At 35.7% G+C, this 20,898-nt stretch overlaps 1 protein-coding gene across 2 annotated transcripts in view; it reads right to left on the bottom strand.

Annotated features, from left to right (window-relative positions):
- The window catches only part of UBE2E3 (ubiquitin conjugating enzyme E2 E3), an 85,996-nt gene that overhangs the window by 25,863 nt on the left and 39,235 nt on the right, over positions 1–20,898 (bottom strand). The gene's annotated exons all lie outside the window — the stretch shown is intronic.

Below are 20,898 nucleotides of genomic sequence, written 5' to 3'. Positions count from 1 at the left end.
TTTCCCTACTGAATTGCCTAGGCACATTTGTCAAAAATCAACTGACCATTTTTGTGTTGATCTATTTTGGGGCTCTCAAGTCTGTTCCACTGATCTATATGTCTATCCTTATGCCAATACCACACTATCTTGATTACTATAGCTTTATACAGTATGTCTTGGAATCAAGTAGCCCAAGTCCTCCAACTCTGTTCTTCATTTCCAAAAATTATAATGTCCAAGGTGGTATCACTTGTATCCAGCCAGTACTTCCAGCCTGTTCATTTCAATTAAAAATTTGGTATTTCAAGGATACTACTCAAGAAAATGAGGATTATGTCTCTGCTGTTTAAAAAATGTACCGTATTGATATTACCTACCACACTGGAGACTTACATATATAGGTAAGTATAAATACGTACTTCGAGTGTGTGTATGTGGATATATACACTGTGTTGTATACACAGTGAGATACAACTACACACAGACTAGGTTGGTTAAAATTAAAAAAAAAAAATCATACTAAGTGTTGGGGAGGATGTGGAGTGGTTGGAACTGTCATACGTTTGCTGTTGAAAAGGCAAAATGGTGTATCCACTTTGACTAACAGTTTGGCAATTTGTTGTTATAAACGTACATTTACCGTATGACTTAAGTAAGTGTGTGTGTATACTTACTTTAATATATACCTCTAGAGTTCAATATCACATAAAATAAATCTTGAATCCAAAGACAGCTGACTACTGAAGGATTAAAAAAATTCGTTATAAGCATATATTGCCCATTATGTGACACTCCTCTTGTCCCCATACTGCCATTGCCAAGAACCCTGGGAACATATAAAGTAAAACTTGTATTAACAATAATAATTATTTTAAAGCGAACTCATACTCTTTAGGAACACATTTAAAAATCAATAGAATGATGAAAATTCTTGCACATAAAAAAAGAAAAATTACTAGTTGTAAGAACTAGTTCTTACAACTAGTAATTGTAGCAGCAAAAAGAATACCCCAGGAAAAGGAATATTTTATGAGTGTGTGTGTATAACAAGTACATACAAATATTCTTATAAGGATATTTTATATATATCATTATATATCCATCCTTATATACCTTATGTATCTATGTCTATCTCCATATATATACTTTCATATATATCCTTGCATCATACAAATCATAGAACAGCAGGTACCTTAGAAATTTTTCACTTGGAGGCTTCAATTCTCATTGCTAAAAATGGTTTTGTCCCTTAAAGAGGATGCACACAAATACTGCAACAAAATAGTTCTTTTGCTATATATACACAAAAATTAAAAGTTATGAATACTAAGCCAGAATTTTGTCATTTACCTCCATAGAATTTATTTACCTGGAATTATATAAAATACTAGTATCTTACCTTACCCCTTTCTCTACGTTTCATAAATTACAAGTCTCAAACCAATTCCTCCCTGAAGATATTATTATATATCCTTTAACTTTAGAAAAATTTCCATGACAATGATAAAGTTGTGTTTTCTATTACTAAAACCATTTCACCTGTCCTTCATATTTTGTCCTCCTCAGTACCTGCTTTGAAACTTCAATATAAATAGAAATGAAATACAATTCAAAAACATACTAAAATTTGAGTAGGGCATAAAGTAATATTACATCATGCTAGCTCCAAGAAATTTCAGATAGTGTTAGATAATCCTAAAATTACAAGAAACATTTGCCCATAAATTTCAGTGATTCTGAATCATAGTTGGGAATAAGGAAGCACACTTGAAAATTATATTTTTTCAATCTCATTTCCTTTGCATGTCCAAATTATGCTGATACACTTAAAATTTTCTCTTTTATATTCAGAGATTGTCAATTTTTCTTATTCAGAAAAAGAAAGAAATACCTGGTAAAAATATTGAGAGAGTTAACTATAAAGAAATGCACACAAATGAGAAAGTTCTAAGATGCAAAGAACATATGCAAAAACAGCGAATGAGTCACTGTAATATTTTTTGAAGCTTCATTACCCCATCCATACTATCTATGCTACAGAGGTTCCCTTTGATAGGGGTTATTTGAATAAGTTAGCTAAATGATTTTTCTGTAGTCTATATATATGAAAGAATAATATACATTTTTATCAGCAGAAGCTGACTCTACAGAGAAATAAATGCCACCAATTAAAAATTAATGTTGAATATGTTATTTCATACAATTACTACCAGATGAATAAGTAGGGCTGTGTTCTATTTTTCTTTCCCTTTGAAATAATGAGGTTCACTTTAGCTTTCATAAGATATTACTTCAATATGAAAGTTCATTTTGTCAGAGATGTCTCCCAAGGAAAACTGAACAGAGAATCTGCTTAAAGTAGCACTAGAAGCTTCTGCTTCTTCAGAGAAGAAAAACCTCAGAAGAGTGATTATCAGTAGGTTTTGGTTTCCAGGTTTTGCTATTGGAGTCCTCCCTGATGTAGGTTTCCCATTGCAGAAAATAACTCTTGGATGCTAAACACAGGTTATATGGAATTTCCAAAGTGGCATTTGTGAGCCTGGCAAACTCTGAGTTAGACAGAAACAATGGCATTTAAAAAATTGTTAGTCTGGAACCATTTCAAATCAGGAAAGGAGCTGATTGGAGTTAAAATGTTCCAAAGTCTTTGTGTTACATGAGAGGCTGTTAAGATATTAACTTAGAACTTCTTTAAGTACTTAGAACTTCTTTAAGTAGGCATGGTAAAATTTCAAGGGAACCGTAAGAAAACAGAAATCATGTGTATCTTATAAAAATAAAGAGGAAAAAAAATGAAAAAAAAGAAACTAATAAACATGTAAAAAACCTACAATAGATTTAAAAAGGGAGAAAGAAGAAGTGCAAGAAGGTAATAGTTAGACAGAGACAGGAAAAGACAGAAAAATAGGAAGTACTAAGTAGATAGTAGAAACAAGCCCCAGTCCAATAAATATAAATGGATCACTTTTCAAAGACTGTCAAAGTGAATTCTCTCTGTCCCACACACACATACACACAGAGAGTAATAAGGTATTTTTAAAAGACAAAACCCAAAAGCTATAAAGATAAATGTTTCAGGGAATTCCCTGGCTGTCCAGAGGTTGGTACTCGGTGCTTTCACTGCCATGGCCTGGGTTCAATCCCTGGTTGGGGAACTAAGATCCGCAAGCCATGTGGGAAAGTCAAAAAAAAAAAGATAAACATTTCAATTTACTGAGGCATATGATTTCAAACTTGCTTTAGCTAATAAAATAGCCTCAAGATACACTGCTATGGGAGAGATTAAACAAATGCACACATTTTCATGCTTGTTTTTGATAAGCAGGAAAAAAAAAAGAAGATATAAAATATGTGAACACACAATTACTGAGCTTTATATAATGGAGACAAACAGAACCCTAAACCTAACAATCAGAGAAGACACAGTTTTTGAAACATACTGAAAATACTTACAAAACCTAACAATGTATTAGGCCAAAAAGCACATCTCAACAAATTTTTAGAACCACAGTATCAGAGTAACCATAAAAACAGTACTTAGAGGTAAATTTACAGTTCACAGGCTTACATTACAAAAGAAAAGTTGATGATCAGTGAGCTAAATACTCAAACTAAGAAAAAACTACAAAGAGAACAACAGAATAAGCTACAATAAATAAGAAATAAGAAAGGATTACACAGGTAAAAGTATAAATTAGTGAAATAGAATACAAACACAAAATAGAGAATCAACAAAGATTAAAAGTGTTTTTTATTTATTTTGGCCAAGACTAATGAAATATACAAACCTGTGACAAGACTGAAAAAAGGCACAAACAACAGACAAGAAAAAAATCTTAGACAAATGGTCCTACTCCTAGAAAAATATTAATATAACTTACCAAAAGAAACAGACTATGAGAATACTGCTATAATCAATTAAGAAGTGGACTAGTAGATAATCTCTACCTTTTCTTTATGCCAAGCCACTCCAAATATAAAATTACCAGGTCCAAATATTGTTTTACAGAAGAGTTCTATTAAATTTTAAGTAGATTTTAAGTAGAAGATCATTCCAATCTTAAAACTCTTTGAAGAACCAAAAAATGTCTTCTCTGAGACCAATATAACCTTGATATTAAAAACAGGCTAAAAAAGCAGAATTTTTAAAAAAGAGTTAAAAGCTAATCACACTAATGAACATAGACGAAAAACTCTTAATAATAAACCACATCCAAAAGTGTTTATATTAAAAAGGATGATATATCATGACCAAATTGGGAATGCAAAGTTAGCCTGGCATTAGAAAAATTATACAAATGCAATTTCTCATATTAATAGACTAGAGAAAAAAACATGACTATTTCTTTCAATAGCAGATTAGCATGTGATGAAAATTTTAATACCCAATGAAGAGTTTCCATAAGAACACCACAAACAACAAAAATACCGTCTTAGAAAAAGAGAAAAAAGGACTTCATTAACTGATAAACAGTAATCTTTCAAACATACACATCAAACATCATTTTTAAAGACAAAAATTTGTACCACTCTGTTTAAAATCTCAAACAAGACAGGAAACCCACTTATGACCTACTGGATATTACAGTAAGATAAAGAACTAAATGGAAAAGGGATTAAAAAAGAAGAAAGAAAACTGTCATTTGGAGATAATAAAATTGTCTACATAGAAAGCACAAAAAATGTTTAAGCAAATTATTAGATTTGATAAAAGTGCTGAGGCAAGGTTGCTAAATACAAGGACAGAAAAAAAAGTCAACCTAATTTCTAAATAGAAGAACAGGAACAAACTGAAATTTTTAGATGATGTAATTTACAATACATATCCTCAAAATTCTAAATACTTAGGAAAAAATCTAGTAAAAGATGTACAATACTTACATAGAACAAGTTATAAAACATAACTGTAATCAAAGAAGTCCTAAATTAATGCGGTAATGTATATATTCATGGACAAAGAGATTCAACATTTTTAAGATTTTCACTTCTCTAATTTGATAAACAAGTTCAATAAAATTCCAATCGAGACCACAAAAAGAATTTTTCAAGAATTTGATAAGCTGATTCTCAAATTATATGGATCAGTCAAGCAGCTCCTGATGAAGGAGGCATGGATTCTTGCCCTAACAGATATCAAGACCCAATAGAATTTTAGTAATTAAAACAGTACCATGTGGTATCTGTGCAGAGATAGAAAATCTGATCAATAAAACAGAAGAGCCCAGCATGGAACCATGCACAGAATCATGAAATGACAGAAATGGTACTCTAGTCAACAGACAGACTATTTAATAAATCATACCACAACAGTTATCCATACGGGGAAAAACGCAACTGGACCATGAACTTACCCTATCCAAAGAACCAATTCCAAATAGATTTAAAATAAATATGAAGGACAAGACTTTAAAAATAAAATATTGATAGTATCTTCAAGACCTTAGAGCAGGTGAAGAGTTCTTAACCATGACCTAAAAAAGTTCTAACCATGTAAGAGAATGATACACAAGGACTAGGGAAAAAAAAATCAAGAAGTCTGCAGAGTGTCAGTATTGATAAGCATATACAGCAAAGAGAATTACTGCACTCTGCTGATGAGACTATATAATGGTGCATGACCAATTTAGTGTTATCTTGCATGGATGAACAGGCACATACCCTGTGACCCTAATTCCACTCCTAGATATACACGTAAAGAATTTACTCACATATACCAGAACACATGTTAAATAATCATCACATTAAAAGTGTTCATGACAAAATAAACATTGAACACTTGATATTCCCTACTATAGAATATATCAAGGTATTTTCACATAATGAAATATTTAGTATACAACAGTGAAATTTAATGAACTACAGCTACATGCCATGGCTCAAATAAATCTTGAAACACAATTTAAGAGAAAAAGGAGTTTCACTTCAAGATGGCAACATTTAAGGCCTGTACCTAAGAGAAAGGCCCCCAAAATATCAGCTCTGAAAGACAATGGGACATATGTCCATGAGACCCACAAGGCTATAATGAAATGAAAAACAGGTCTTAAAGGGCACAAAGAGACTCACCAAGGCTATCCCACAGAGCCCAGCACAGAGCAGCTGACTGAAATACCCTATCTTTGCATAAAAGAGGTCATCTGCTTATCTCGAAAGCTTCTACCTGAGGGCAGGCCTCTAATTTAATACACATCTAGGGGCCTACAGAAATTCTCCCCATAGAACAGGAAGCCAACGGGTATCATCTTCACTCTCTCCTCCTACTTGACTCCAGGTTGTTGGTATCTCCAATCTCCAAGGAACTTGTGCAGAAGTCTGGCGCCGCCCTCATACCCTGGATCTGATGGCCAGCAGGGCTTGTGATCAACAGATGGTAGCAAACAAACAATTCTTAATTGGCTATCACCCCAGGGCTCAGGGCAGAGAAAGCACACAGAAACACTCATCTCCCAGTCCTCCCCAGAAAGAGGTACACCTGAATACTTTAAAAGATACTACCTGAGAATTTAGCTTCCAATTTGCCTGAATCTAGGTGCTGATTAAGAGCCTTCCCTTTGGGACACTGACACACCCTGAATTACTGGGAGCAACTAAGAATAAAGTAGGCTGGCTTGTACTATTTCAAGGTTTCAAAGACAACTAAGAGCTAGGGCAAAGTTAAACAATAAAGTTAATCTACTACACTAGGTCACTACTCCTTTAAGAGATGGCTGAATTATCTAACGCATAGAAACCAACACAGAGTCAAGGAAAATGAAGAATCAGAGGAATATATTCCAAACAAAAGAATAAGATAAAATGTCAGAAAAAGACCTTAATGAAACAGAGGTAAGTCATTTACCTGATAAAGAGTTCAAAATAGCTGGCAGAAAGATTCTCACTGAGGTCAGAACAATGTATAAAGTGAGAATTTCAACAGAGATAGAAAATATAAGAAAATACCGTGCAGAAATCACAGAGCTGAAGAATACAACAACTGAACTGAAAAATACAATAGAGGGGTTTCAACAACAGACTAAATGAGGAAGAAAAAAGGATGAGTAAACTCAAACAGAAGGCAGTGAAACTTGGAACTTCCCTGGCGGTGCAGTGGTTAAGGCTCTGCATTCCCAATGCAGGGGGCGCAGGTTTGATCCCTGGTCAGGGAACTAAGATCCCGCATGCTGCAACAGCATGGCCAAAAAAAAAAAAGGCAGCAAAACTCATCCAATCAGAGCAGCAAAAAGAACGTAAAAGAGTGAGGATAGCATAAGGGACTAATGGAAGATGGTCAAGAGGACCAATACTAGCATCACAGGGCACCTAGAAGGAGAAGTGAGAATCAACTGGACAAAAATTTAAAAATATATAGAAATCTGTTTCATTTCTATACACTAATAATGAACTATCAGCAGGAGAAAATTTTTAAAAATTCAATTTAAAATTGCATCAAAAAGAATAAAATACCTAGAAACAGGAGAGAAAACCCAGAGATAAAGCCACACACATATGGTCACCTTATCTTTGATAAAGGAGGCAAGAATATACAATGGAGAAAAGACAGCCTCTTCAATGAGTGGTGCTGGGAAAACTGGACAGCTACATGTAAAAGAATGAAATTAGAACACTTCCTAACACCATACACAAAAATAAACTCAAAATGGACTAAAGACCTAAATGTAAGGCCAGACACTATAAAACTCTTAGAGAAAAACATAGGCAGAACACTCTATGATATAAATCACAGCAAGATCCTTTTTGACCCACCTCCTAGAGAAATGGAAGTAAAAACAAAAATAAACAAACGGGACCTAATGAAACTTTAAAGCTTTTGCACAGCAAAGAAAACCATAAACAAGACGAAAATACAACCCTCAGAATGGGAGAAAATATTTGCAAATGAAGCAACTGACAAAGGATTAATCTCCAAATGTACAAGCAACTCATGCAGCTCAACATGAGAAAAACAAACAACCCAATCCAAAAACGGGCAGAAGACCTAAATAGACATTTCTCCAAAGAAGATATACAGATGGCCAACAAACACATGAAAAGATGCTCAACATCACTAATCATCAGAGAAATGCAAATCAAAACCACAATGAGATATCACATCACACAAGTCAGAATGGCCATTATCAAAAAATCTACAAACAATAAATGCAGAGAGGGTGTGGAGAAAAGAGAACCCTCTTGCACTGTTGGTGTGAGAACAGTATGGAGGTTCCTTAAAAATCTAAAAATAGAACCACTATGACCCAGCAATACCACTACTGGGCGTGTAACTTGAGAAAACCATAATCCAAAAAGAGTCACGTCACCGCAATTTTATTGCAGCACTACTTACAACAGCCAGGACATGGAAGCAACTTAAGTGTCCATCGACAGATGAATGGATAAAAAAGATGTGGCACATATATACATGGAATATTACTCAGCCATAAAAAGAAACGAAATTGAGTTATTTGTAGTGAGGTGGATGGACCTAGAGTCTGTCATACAGAGTGAAGTAAGTCAGAAAGAGAAAGACAAATACCGTATGCTAACACATATATATGGAACCTTAAAAAAAAAAAAAAGGTTCTGAAGAACCTAGGGGGCAGGACAGGAATGAAGACACAGACGTAGAGAATGGACTTGAGGACATGGGAAGGGGGAAGGTTAAGCTGGGACAAAGTGAGAGTGGCATGGACATATATACACTACCAAATGTAAAATAGATAGCTAGTGAGAAGCAGCTGCACAGCACAGGGAGATCAGCTCGGTGCTTTGTGACCACCTAGAGGGGTGGGATAGGGAGGGTGGGAGGGAGACGCAAGAGGGAGGGGATATGGCGATATATGTATACATATAGCTGATTCGCTCTGTTATACAGCAGCAACTAACATACCATTGTAAAGCAATTATACTCCAATAAAGGTGTTAAAAAAATTAAAAAATAAAAATAATTTATTAAAAAAAAAGAATAAAATACCTAGGAATAAATTTAACTAAGGAGGTGAAAGTCCTGTAAAACGACACTGATGAAACCAACTGAAGAAACAAATAAATAGAAAGGTATTCTGTACTCATGGATTGGAAAAATTAATATTATTTAAAAGTCCATACTGTACAAAGCAATCTAAGGATTCCACGAAATCCCTTTCAAAATGCCAATGACATTTTTTCACAGAAATAGAACAATCCTAAAATTTGTATGTAACCAAAAAAGACCCCGAATAGCCAAAACACTCTTGAGAAAGAAGAAAGCTGGAGACATGACACTTCCTGATTTCAAACTTTATTACTAAACTATAATCATCAAACCAGTACAGTACTGGCATAAAAACAGACACACAAAATAAATGGAACAGAACAGGGAGCCAGAAATAAACCTATACATATAAGGTCATTTAATATGCAACACGGGAGCCATGGAGAAAGGACAGTCTCTACAAAATGGTGATGGGAAAACTGGCAGTCACATGCAAAAGAATCAGATTGGACCACTATCTTACACCAAATACAAAACTCAACTCAAAATGGATTAAAGACTTAAACATAAAACCTCAAACCATAAAAAGCCTAGAAGAAAACACAGGCAGTAAGCTGCCTGACATGGATCACCAAAAGCAAAAATAAACATGTGGATCTACATCAAAAGTAAAAGTAAACAAGTGGGACTACATCAAATTGAAAAGCAGTTCTGCACAGCAAAAGAAACCATCAACAAAATGAAAAGGAAGGGACTTCCCTGGTGGCGGCAGTGGTTGGGAGTCCGCCTGCCAATGCAGGGGACATGGTCAAGCCCTGGTCTGGGAAGATCCCACATGCCGCGGAGCAGCTAGGCCTGTCACTACTGCTGAGACCCACACGCCTGGAGCCTGTACTCCACAACAAAGACAAGTCACCACAATGAGCTAGAGAAAGCCCACGGGAGGCAACAAAAAAACCCAACACAGCCAAAAATAAATAATTTAATTAAAAAAAAAAGGCAACCTACAGAATGGGAGAAAATATTTGCATATCATATATCTGACAAGAGGTTAATATCCAAAATATATTTTAAAACAAATACGACTCAATAGCAACAAAACAAAACAAAAACGAAAGCAAACAAAACAAAACAAAAACGTAACAAAACAAAAAAACACACCAGAATCTGATTTTAAAATGGGCAGAGGATCTAAATAAACATCTTTCCAGAGAAGACATACACATGGCCAACAGGGTACACAAAAAGGTGCTCAACATCACCAATCATCAGAGAAATGCAATTCAAAACCACAATGAGCTATCACCTCTTACCTGTTAGAATGGCTACTGTCAAAAAGACAAGAGAAAACAATTGTTGGCACGGATGTGAAGAAAAGGGAAGACTTGACACCACTGATGGCAAAGTAAATTGGTGCAGCCACTATAGAAAACAGTATGGAAGTTCCTCAAAAATTTAAAAATAGAACTACCATATGATCCAGCATTTCTACTTTTGGGTACGTATCTGAAGGAAGTGAAAACACCAACTCAAAAAGATATATGCACCCACACGTTCACTGCAGCATTGTTTACAAGAGCCAAGATATGGAAGCAGCCTAAATGTCCACTGATGGATAAATGCATTAAAAGAAAATGGCATATATATATAATGGAATATTACTCAGCCATAAAAAAAGAATGAAATCTTGTCATCTGTGACTCCATGGAGGTAACTTGAAAGTATTAAGCTAAGTGAAATCAGTGAGACAGAAAGACACATACCATATGATCTCACTTACAGGTGCAATTTTTAAAAAAATGATACAGAGAACAGATGGCTGTTGCTGGAGACAGAGGGATGGAGAGCAGGCTAAATGGGTGAAGGCGGTTAACAGGCTCAAACATTCAGTTATAAAATAAACAAGTCCTGGGGATGTAATGTACAACCTGTTGACTATAGAGAATAATACTGTGTTTCCTATTTCAAAGTTGCTGAGACAGTACATCTTAAAAGTTATCATCAGAAGAAAAAAAATTTACGTATGTGTGGTTACAGATGTTAACTAGACTTATTGTAGTGATCATTTCCCAATAAATACATAAATCGAATCACTGTTATACACCTAAAACTAATATAATGTTAAACCTCAATTATACCTCATTAAATTTTTTTTTCAGTTTTAACAAAAGAGAAAAAGAAGACTGTAGGAGTCTAATTACATTATGATACCAAGTATATAGTGCTTAAAAATAAGCAAAAGATACACTGTTTAGGAATATACAGAGAGCCTATATTTTTAAAGTAGTAAGGGAATAATTTTTAAAATCTCATCTGGGTGAGGGGAAACAGAGGAGTGGATATGGATGGACAATATAGGTTCAATGATGTATTCTAGCCCCTTAGGTAGGTGAGAGGTCATCAGTGTTTATTTTATTACTATGCTTTATAGCATGTTACATCTATTTTTTTCTAAGCATTATGTAGTGCATAGATAATAATAGTATACTTACAAACAAAATAATAGAGTATAATTTTTCTGCAGAATCAGATGACTAGGAAAGTAGTTACAGCAATGTTGAGTGCAAGATAGCAAACAAAACCTAGCTGAACTACATTCAGTTTCAATACTTTATTTAAAAAGTGATACTAGGAGAGAATTTGGGCTTTTCTGTCACTCTAAAAGCCTTTAAAAGACACAATATGCTACAATTCTCTTGCATCTCATAATTATATAACACTTTACCCCCAGACCTTCAAATAATTAAAAAAAAAAAACAAAAACAAATGTCTAGCCTCCATAATGCTCCAATGACAAAACTTTTAAGAAGTCTACCCATAAATGAATTGTTTAAGTTAAATCTCAGAATTAAATGGCTTTACACCTAGGAATTCCTGCTAAGATTTTTTCATTTAATGGGTCAAAAAGTTCTACTTTCAAATTTATTGGGTATTTTAAATCATGGTTAACCATGCCTATCATTTCAAACAAGAGGTTTGGCTGGCCATGATGCAGTTACTAACTTCTTAGCCAGAAAAGCAAAACGCAGGATATTGTTACTATAAAACTTGCCTACACTTTTTGTTACAGTCCATCTTATATTCTAAGATTTAATTTGTACACGCATACACATACATATACATACACGTATATTTGTTATAAATTTGAAATTAACGTGAGTTATAAAATATATAACCTTTAATTTAAAAAGTTGCAGGTAACATTTTAAAGGAGTACAGATTACCTAAGAAATTATGAATAAAGTTTCACTAAAAATGCTGACAACATTCATAAATGTAGTTTAAATTAGGAAAGAATAGATAAAATTAAGTTTGGATATGCTGCACAATGCTGGTTCACAAATCTTTTTACTAACAAATAATTAGCTTCATAGAGAGATATTTCTGACTGATTAGATAAATCCATATCAAAACATTTAAAATACAATTCCCTAGGTAACGGGTTATCAGTTTTATGTTTACAATAACCATAGAAATTATACAAAATGTCACATGGTCAACAGACTCAAACTGGACATGAATTTCAATCAATATCAAATAAATACAAGATTACTGACAATTTATGTACAACGGATCCAATACTGGCATTGCCACAGATTTAATTAAACATAACCATATTGACTGACACAACAGAAGTATAGGCAGCCCAGTCAAGGAAATGTAATCTACTTGAAGTGATGGTCGAACCAATCTCATACCCCAAATTAAAATTAATGGCATTGCTGCAACTTGAAGAACACGAATTTATCCTGCTTAATTCCTTTGAAACGCAGCTTTCCCCCCCATCTCTTTCTTTTTTTCTCAGCCTCTGGAGGGCATTTTTCCAGGATTATCAAAAAATGGTTTAAAGATCTAATAACTCCCTGACAGAAAATATACTTGCAAAGAGAGGCCTCTTTCTTACCTTCAGACAAACAAGACATAGAAGGCACGAGAAATAAAAATTCTCTATAAGCCCACAGGTGTCTTTTCAGGGAATTTAACTGAGGGAGTTATCTAGGTTTATTCAATGTCTTCTTAAATTAAAAAAATCAGATTACAATAAAATGCCAAAACAATCTATAGAATATGTAAGCTATTGATACATTTACCTGTTTTTCTGTTTCTATGAAAACGTCTAAAGTATTAGGCTCAAATCATTACTTTCAAAATTTATGACTAAATCTCCCAAAGGATTTGAGTTTGCCGTTTCAGTTTTTTCTGCTGTTTTAATTCAAACTATTTATTCATTATCCCAACACATTTGATCCTAGAGCAAAAGTCTCTTCAGTTCTATCATCACTTTATTAACTACTCCGTTCACCCTCTAAATGAAGTAAAATTGCTTCCTGGTATTAGTCAAATGTTAACATTTTTGAACATTAAAAATAATTTTTATACATTTTAGACAAAATGTGAGTACAAGTTTACTGCACAATTTTCCTTAAGTCCATTTCCTGCTCTCTTGAAAACTGTTTTCATATAAAGTTTAATTATCTTAGAGAGTTTTAAAAATAAAAAAGGGCTGTACACTTACATTAGAGGTATTCTTATAGAAGACAAAATGTGAACTTAACATTTTTCTTTTTTTTTTTTCTCTTTTATTAAGTCTTTACCGCTAACATATGTAGATGTAGATGTGACTCTGGAAGATCATTAATAGCCAATAATATGATCCAAATCCAGAATTAATTTAATGACCCGGTATTTCTATCATTTTGGAGACAAGTTCAATAACACAGCCACTTAAAACCAAAAAACAGTGACAAGTGGTATTTAACAACTATGATTAAAAGGTACCTCTTAGATAACTGTTCTAAAAGAATATCTTTAAATGCATATATTATAGGCAGTTATACCTGTTTTCACAATAAATACTGAAGGAAACTACTGAAGTTATCTTGGCCAACAATGCTATTCACATTTTAACATCAACTACCGGGAAAAAATAGGTAACATCCTCAGTGACAAAAATCAACACAATGACCCGAGCAAATTATATTTATTTGTAAATAAAATACTGCTAATAAAAATGAAAACATTTTCAAAAAGTAAACTTACTGCACTATCTTATAGGCTATTAAGAGCAGGGTTTCTGATTTATGTAGGAGAGTGTTTAGGCTATTGAATACATTTAGTAATTCAAGCACATTGAGCAAAGTGGTCTGATCTCTGGACAAATGCGTAGACCCATGCTAAATCCGAAACCGTACCTCAAAACACTGCTGACCCTAAAAATTACTTGATATTATTAACAATATTTTACAATTGGCTGTACTGCCAATGGAATCATGAGAATTATTTTGCTATTTTTCTACTTTTATTAGTGGAGCTGATATGAAACAGTATGATAATACACATCAGAAAGACCTACTTTAGAAGTTACTCCATCTGAATTACTACAACTTAAGCAAATTACTCCAAGTAAAAAACAAAAGACACCTTTATTTAATTTCTATTAAAGACTTCGGGGGAAAGACATATTTGTTTTTTAAAGTGTACAGCTTCGTTTATGAAACTGTGACATAAAATTACCTTTATAGAAATAAATAGAAATAAATTACCTTTATAGAAATAAATTGCTCAGTGACAGACACCAGGTGGTGGGCATACAAGTAGTCACTAAAATTTTTAGCTTTGAGTAATAGGGGAGACCCTTCCTCCCCAAAATACATCAGAAATATATCTACATGTAGAACAGCTCCTACAGAACACCTACTGAAGGCTGGCAGAAGACCTCCGACCTCCCAAAAGGCAAGAAACTCCCCATGTACCTGGGTAGGCCAAAAGAAAAAACAGAGACAAAAGAATAGGGACGGGACCTGCACCAGTGGGAGGGAGCTGTGAAGGAGGAAAGGTTTCCACACACTAGAAGCCCCTTTGCGGGCGGAGACCGCGGGTGGCAGAGGGAGGAAGCTCCAGAGCCACCGAGGAGAGCGCAGCAACAGTGGTGCGGAGGGCAAAGCGGAGAGATTCCTGCAGAGAGGATGGGTGCTGACTGACACTCAGCAGCCTGAGAGGCTTGTCTGCTCACCCGCCAGGGCGGGCGGGGGCTGAGAGCTGAGGCTCAGGCTTCAGAGGTCAGATACCAGGGAGAGGACCGGGGTTGGCTGCAGGAACACAGCCTGAAGGGGGCTAGTGTGCCACAGCTAGTCGGGAGGGAGTCTGGGAAAAACTCTAGAACTGCCTAAGAGGCAAGAGACCATTGTTTCGGGGCGCACAAGGAGAGGGGATCCAGAGCACCGCCTAAATGAGCTCCAGACAAGGGCGTGAGCCGCGGCTATCAGCTAGGACACCAGAGATGGGCATGAAATGCTAAGGCTGCTGCTGCAGCCACCAAAAAGCCTGTGTACAAGCACAGGTCACTATCCACACCTCCCCTCCCGGAAGCCTGGGCAGCCCACCACTGCCAGCATCCCGTGACCCAGGGACAACTTCCCTGGGAGAACACACAGTGCACCTCAGGCTGTTGCAACTTCACTCTGGCCTCTGCCTCTGCAGGCTCGCCCTGCATTCCATACCCCGCCCCGAGTGAGCCAGAGCCCCCTAATGAGCTGCTGCTTTAACCCTGTCCTGTCTGGGCAAAGAAGAGAAGCCCTCAGGCAACCTACATGCAGACGTGGGGCCAAATCCAAAGCTGAATCCTAGGAGCTGTGCAAACAAAGAAGAGAAAGGGAAATTTCTCCCAGCAGCCTCAGGAGCAGCGGATTAAATCTCCACAATCAACTTCATGTACCCTGCATCTGTGGAATACCTGAATAGACAACGAATCATCCCAAAACTGAGGCGGTGGACTTCGGAAGCAACTGTAGACTTGGGGTTTGCTTTCTGCATCTAGTTCGTTTCTGGTTTTATGTTTATCTTAGTTTAGTATTTAGTTTATTATCAATGGTAGATTTGTTTACTGATTTGATTGCTCTCTTCCTTTTTTTAATATAAAGATATATATTTTCTCCTTTTTCTCTTTTTGTGAGTGTGTATATGTATGCTTCTTTGTGTGATATTGTCTGTATAGCTTTACTTTTACCATTTATCTTAGGGTTCTGTCTGTCTGTTTTATTGTTTTTTCTTTTTTTTTAGTATAGTCTTTGGCACTTGTTATCATTGGTGGATTTGTTTTTTGGTTTGGTTGCTCTGTCCTTTCTTCTTTTTTCTTTCTTTCTAATTTTTTACCTCTTAATAATTATTTTTTATTTTAATAACTTTATCTTATTTTACCCCTCCCTCCCTCCCTCCCTTCCTTTTTTCTACCTTTTCCCCTGAGCCGTGTGGCTGAAAGGCTCTTGGTGTTCCGGCTGGGTGTCAAGCCTGTGCCTCTGAGATGGGAGACCCGAGTTTAGGACACTGGTCCACCAGAGACCCCCCGGCTCCATGAAATATCAAACGGCAAAAGCTCTCCCAAAGATCTCCATCTCAACACTAAGACCCAGCTCCACTCAACTACCAGCAAGCCACAGTGCTGGACACTCTATGCCAAACAACTAGCAAGACAGGAACATAACCCAACCCATTAGCAGACAGGCTGCCTAAAATCATAATAAGGTCACAGACACCCCAAAAAAAAACCCCACCAGACATGGTCCTGCCCACCAGAAAGACAAGATCCAGCCTCATCCACCAGAACACAGGCATTAGACTCCTCCACCAGGAAGCCTACACAATCCACTGAACCAACTTTACCCACTGGGGGCAGACACCAAAAACAACAGGAACTACGAACCTGCAGCCTGCAAAAAGGAGACCCCAAACACAGCAAGTTAAGAAAAATGAGAAGGCAGACAAACACACAGCACATGAAGGAGCAAAGTAAAAACCCACCAGACCAAACAAATGAGGAAATAGGCAGTCTACCCGAAAAAGAATTCAGAGTAATGACAGTAAAGATGATCCAAACTCTTGGAAACAGAATGGAGAAAATATAAGAATCGTTTCACAAGGACCTAGAAGAACTAAAGAGCAAACAAACAATGATGAACAACACAATAAATGAAATTAAAAATTCTCTAGAAGAAATCAATAGCAGAATAACGGAGGCAAAAGAAAGGGTAAGTGACCTGGAAGATAAAATAGTGGAAATAACTACCACAGAGCAGAATAAAGAAAAAAGAATGAAAAGAATTGAGGAGAGTCTTAGAGACCTCTGGGACAACAGTAAACGCACCAACATTCGAAATAAAGGGGTCGCAGAACAAGAAGAGAAAAAGAAAGGGACTGAGAAAATTATAGTTGAAAACATCCCTAATACGGAAAAGGAAATAGTTAATCAAGTCCAGGAAGTGCAGAGAGTCCCATACAGGATAAATCCAAGGAGAAACATGCCAAGACACATATTAATCAAACTATCAAAAATTAAATACAAAGAAAAAATATTAAAAGCAGCAAGGGAAGCGCAATAAATAACATACAAGGAAATCCCCATAAGGTTAAAAGCTGATCTTTCAGCAGAAACTCTGCAAGCCAGAAAGGAGCGGCAGGACATATTTAAAGTGATGAAAGGAAAGAACCTACAACCAAGATTACTCTAACCAGCAAGGATCTCATTCAGACTCGATGGAGAAATGAAAACCTTTACAGACAAGCAAAAGCTAAGAGAATTCAGCACCACCAAACCATGTTTACAACAAATGCTAAAGGAACTTCTCTAGGCAGGAAACACAACAGAAGGAAAAGACCTATAATAACAAACCCAAAACAATTAAGAAAATGGTAATAGGAACATACATATCGATAATTACCTTAATAGTAAGTGGATAAATGCTGTCACCAAAAGACAGAGACTGGCTAAATAGATATTAAAAACAAAACTCATATATATGCTGTCTACTAGAGACCCACTTCAGACCTAGGGACACATACAGACTGAAAGTGAGGGGATGGAAAAAGATATTCCATGCAAATGGAAATCAAAAGAAAGCTGGAGTAGCAGTTCTCATATCAGACAAAATAGAGTTTAAAATAAAGACTATTACAAGAGACAAAGAAGGACAGTACATAATGATCAAGGGAATCAATCCAAGAAGAAGACATAACAATTGTAAATATTTATGCACCCAACATAGGAGCACCTCAATACATGAGGCAAATGCTAACAGCCATAGAAGGGGAAATCAACAGTAACACATTCATAGTAGGGGACTTTAAAACCCCACTTTCACCAATGGACAGATCATCCAAAAGGAAATACATAAGGAAACATAAGCTTTAAATGACACATTAAACAAGATGGACTTAACTGATATTTATAGGACATTCCATCCACAAACAACAGAATAATACACTTTCTTCTCAAGTGCTCATGGAACATACTCCAGGATAGATCATATCTCAGGTCACAAATCAAGCCCTGGTAAATTTAAGAAAATTGAAATCGTTATCAGGTGTCTTTTCTGACCACAACGCTATGAGACTAGATACAAATGACAGGAAAGAATGTGTAAATAATACAAACACATAGCGGCTAAACAATACACTACTTAATAACCAAGAGATCACTAAAGAAATCAAACAGGAAATCAGGAAATACCTAGAAACAAATGACAATGAAAAGACGATGACCCAAAACCTATGGGATGCAGCAAAAGCAGCAGTTATAAGAGGGAATTTTAGAGCCATACAATCCTACCTCAAGAAACAAGAAACATCTCAAACAAACAACCTAACCTTATACTTAAAGCAATTAGAGAAAGTAGAACAAAAAACCCCCTAAGTTAGCAGAAGACAAGAAATCATAAAGATCAGAGCAGAAATAAATGAAACAGAAACAAAGAAAACAATAGCAAAGATCAATAAAACTAAAAGCTGGTTCTTTGAGAACATAAGCAAAATTGATAAACCATTAGCCAGACTCATCAAGAAAAAAGGGGAGAAGACTCAAATCAATAGAATTAGAAATAAAAAGGGAGAAGTAACAACTGACACTGCAAACATACAAAGCATCTTAAGAGACTACTACAAGCAACTATATGCCTTAAAATGGACAACCTGAAAGACATGGACAAATTCTTAGAAAAGCACAAACTTCCGAGACTGAACCAGGAAGAAACAGAAAATATAAACAGCCAATCACAAACACTGAAATTGAGACTGTGATTAAAAATCTTCCAACAAACAAAAGCCCAGGACCAGATGGCTTCACAGGTGAATTCTATCAAACATTTAGAGAAGGGGTAACACCTATACTTCTCAAACTCTTCCAAATTAAAGCAGAGGGAGGAAACTCCCAAACTCATGCTGGAGGCCACCATCACCCTGATACCAAAACCAGACAAAAATACTACAAAAAAAGAAAATTACAGCCCAATATCACTGATGAACATAGATGTAAACATCCTCAACAAGGTACTACCAAACAGAGTGTAACAGCACATTAAAAGGATCATACACCATGATCAAGTGGGGTTTATCCAAGGTATGCAAGGATTCTTCAATATACGCCAATCAATCAATGTGATACACCATATTAGCAAATTGAAGGAGAAAAACCATATGATTCCAATAGATGCAGAAAAAGCTTTCGACAAAATTCAGCACCCATTTATGATAAAAAACCCTCCAGAAAGTAGGCATAGAAAGAACTTACCTCAACATAATAAAGGCCATATATGACAAACCCACAGCCAACATCATTCTCAATGGTGAAAAACTGAAACCATTTCCACTAAGATCAGGAACAACAACAAGGTTGCTCACTCTCACCACTATTATTCAACATAGTTTTGGAAGTTTTAGCCACAGCAATCAGAGAATAAAAAGAAATAAAAGGAATCCAAACTGGAAAAGAAGAAGTAAAGCTGTCACTGTTTGCAGATGACATGATACTATACATAGAGAATCCTAAAGACGATACCAGAAAACTACTTGAGCTAATCAATGAATTTGGTAAAGGAGCAGCATACAAAATTAATGCACAGAAATCTCTTGCATTCCTATACATTAATGATGAAAAATATGAAAGTGAAATTAAGAAAACACTCCCATTTACCACTGCAACAAAAAGAATAAAATACCTAGGAATATACCTACCTAAGGAGACAAAAGACCTGTATGCAGAAAACTATAAGACACTGATGAAAGAAATTAAAGATGACACAAACAGATGGAGAGATATACCATGTTCTTGGATAGGACAAATCAACATTGTGAAAATGACTATACTATCCAAAGCAATCTACAGATTCAATGCAATCCCTATCAAACTATCAATGGCATTTTTCACAGAAGTAGAACAAAAAATTTCACAATTAGTATGGAGACACAAAAGACCCTGAATAGCCAAAGCAGTCTTGAGGGAAAAAAATGGAGCTGGAGGAATCAGACTCCCTGACTTCAGACTATACTACAAAACTACAGTAATCAAGACAGTATGGTACTGGCACAAAAAGAGAAATATATATCAATGGAACACGGTAGAAAGCCCAGGGAAAACCCACTCACATACGGTCACCTTATTTTTGATACAGGAGGCAAGAATATACAATGGAGAAAAGACAGTCTCTTCAATAAGTGGTGCTGGGAAAACTGGACAGCTACATGTAAAAGAATGAAATTAGAACACTTCCTAACACCATACACAAAAACTAACTCAAAATGGACTAAAGACCTAAATGTAAGGCAGACACTATAAAACTCTTAGAGAAAAACCTAGGCAGAACACTCCATGACATAAATCACAGCAAGATCCTTTTTGACACACCTAGAGAAATGGAAATAAAAACAAAAATAAACAATGGGACCTAATAAAACTTCAACGCTTTTGCACAGCAAAGGAAACCATAAACAGATGAAAAGACAACCCTCAGAATGGGAGAAAATATTTGCAAACGAAGCAATGGACAAAGGATTAATCTCCAAAATATACAAGCAGCTCATGCAGCTCAGTATCAAAAAAACAAACAACCCAATCCAAAAATGGGCAGAAGACCTAAACAGACATTTCTCCAAAGAAGATATACAGATGGCCAACAAACACATGAAAGGATGCTCAACAT

Source organism: Lipotes vexillifer, unplaced genomic scaffold (assembly GCF_000442215.2).
Source record: "Lipotes vexillifer unplaced genomic scaffold, Lipotes_vexillifer_v1.1 scaffold57, whole genome shotgun sequence".
NCBI lineage: Eukaryota > Metazoa > Chordata > Mammalia > Artiodactyla > Lipotidae > Lipotes > Lipotes vexillifer.
Note: the sequence above shows the minus strand (reverse complement) of the source record. Positions and strands in the feature narration are given on the sequence as shown.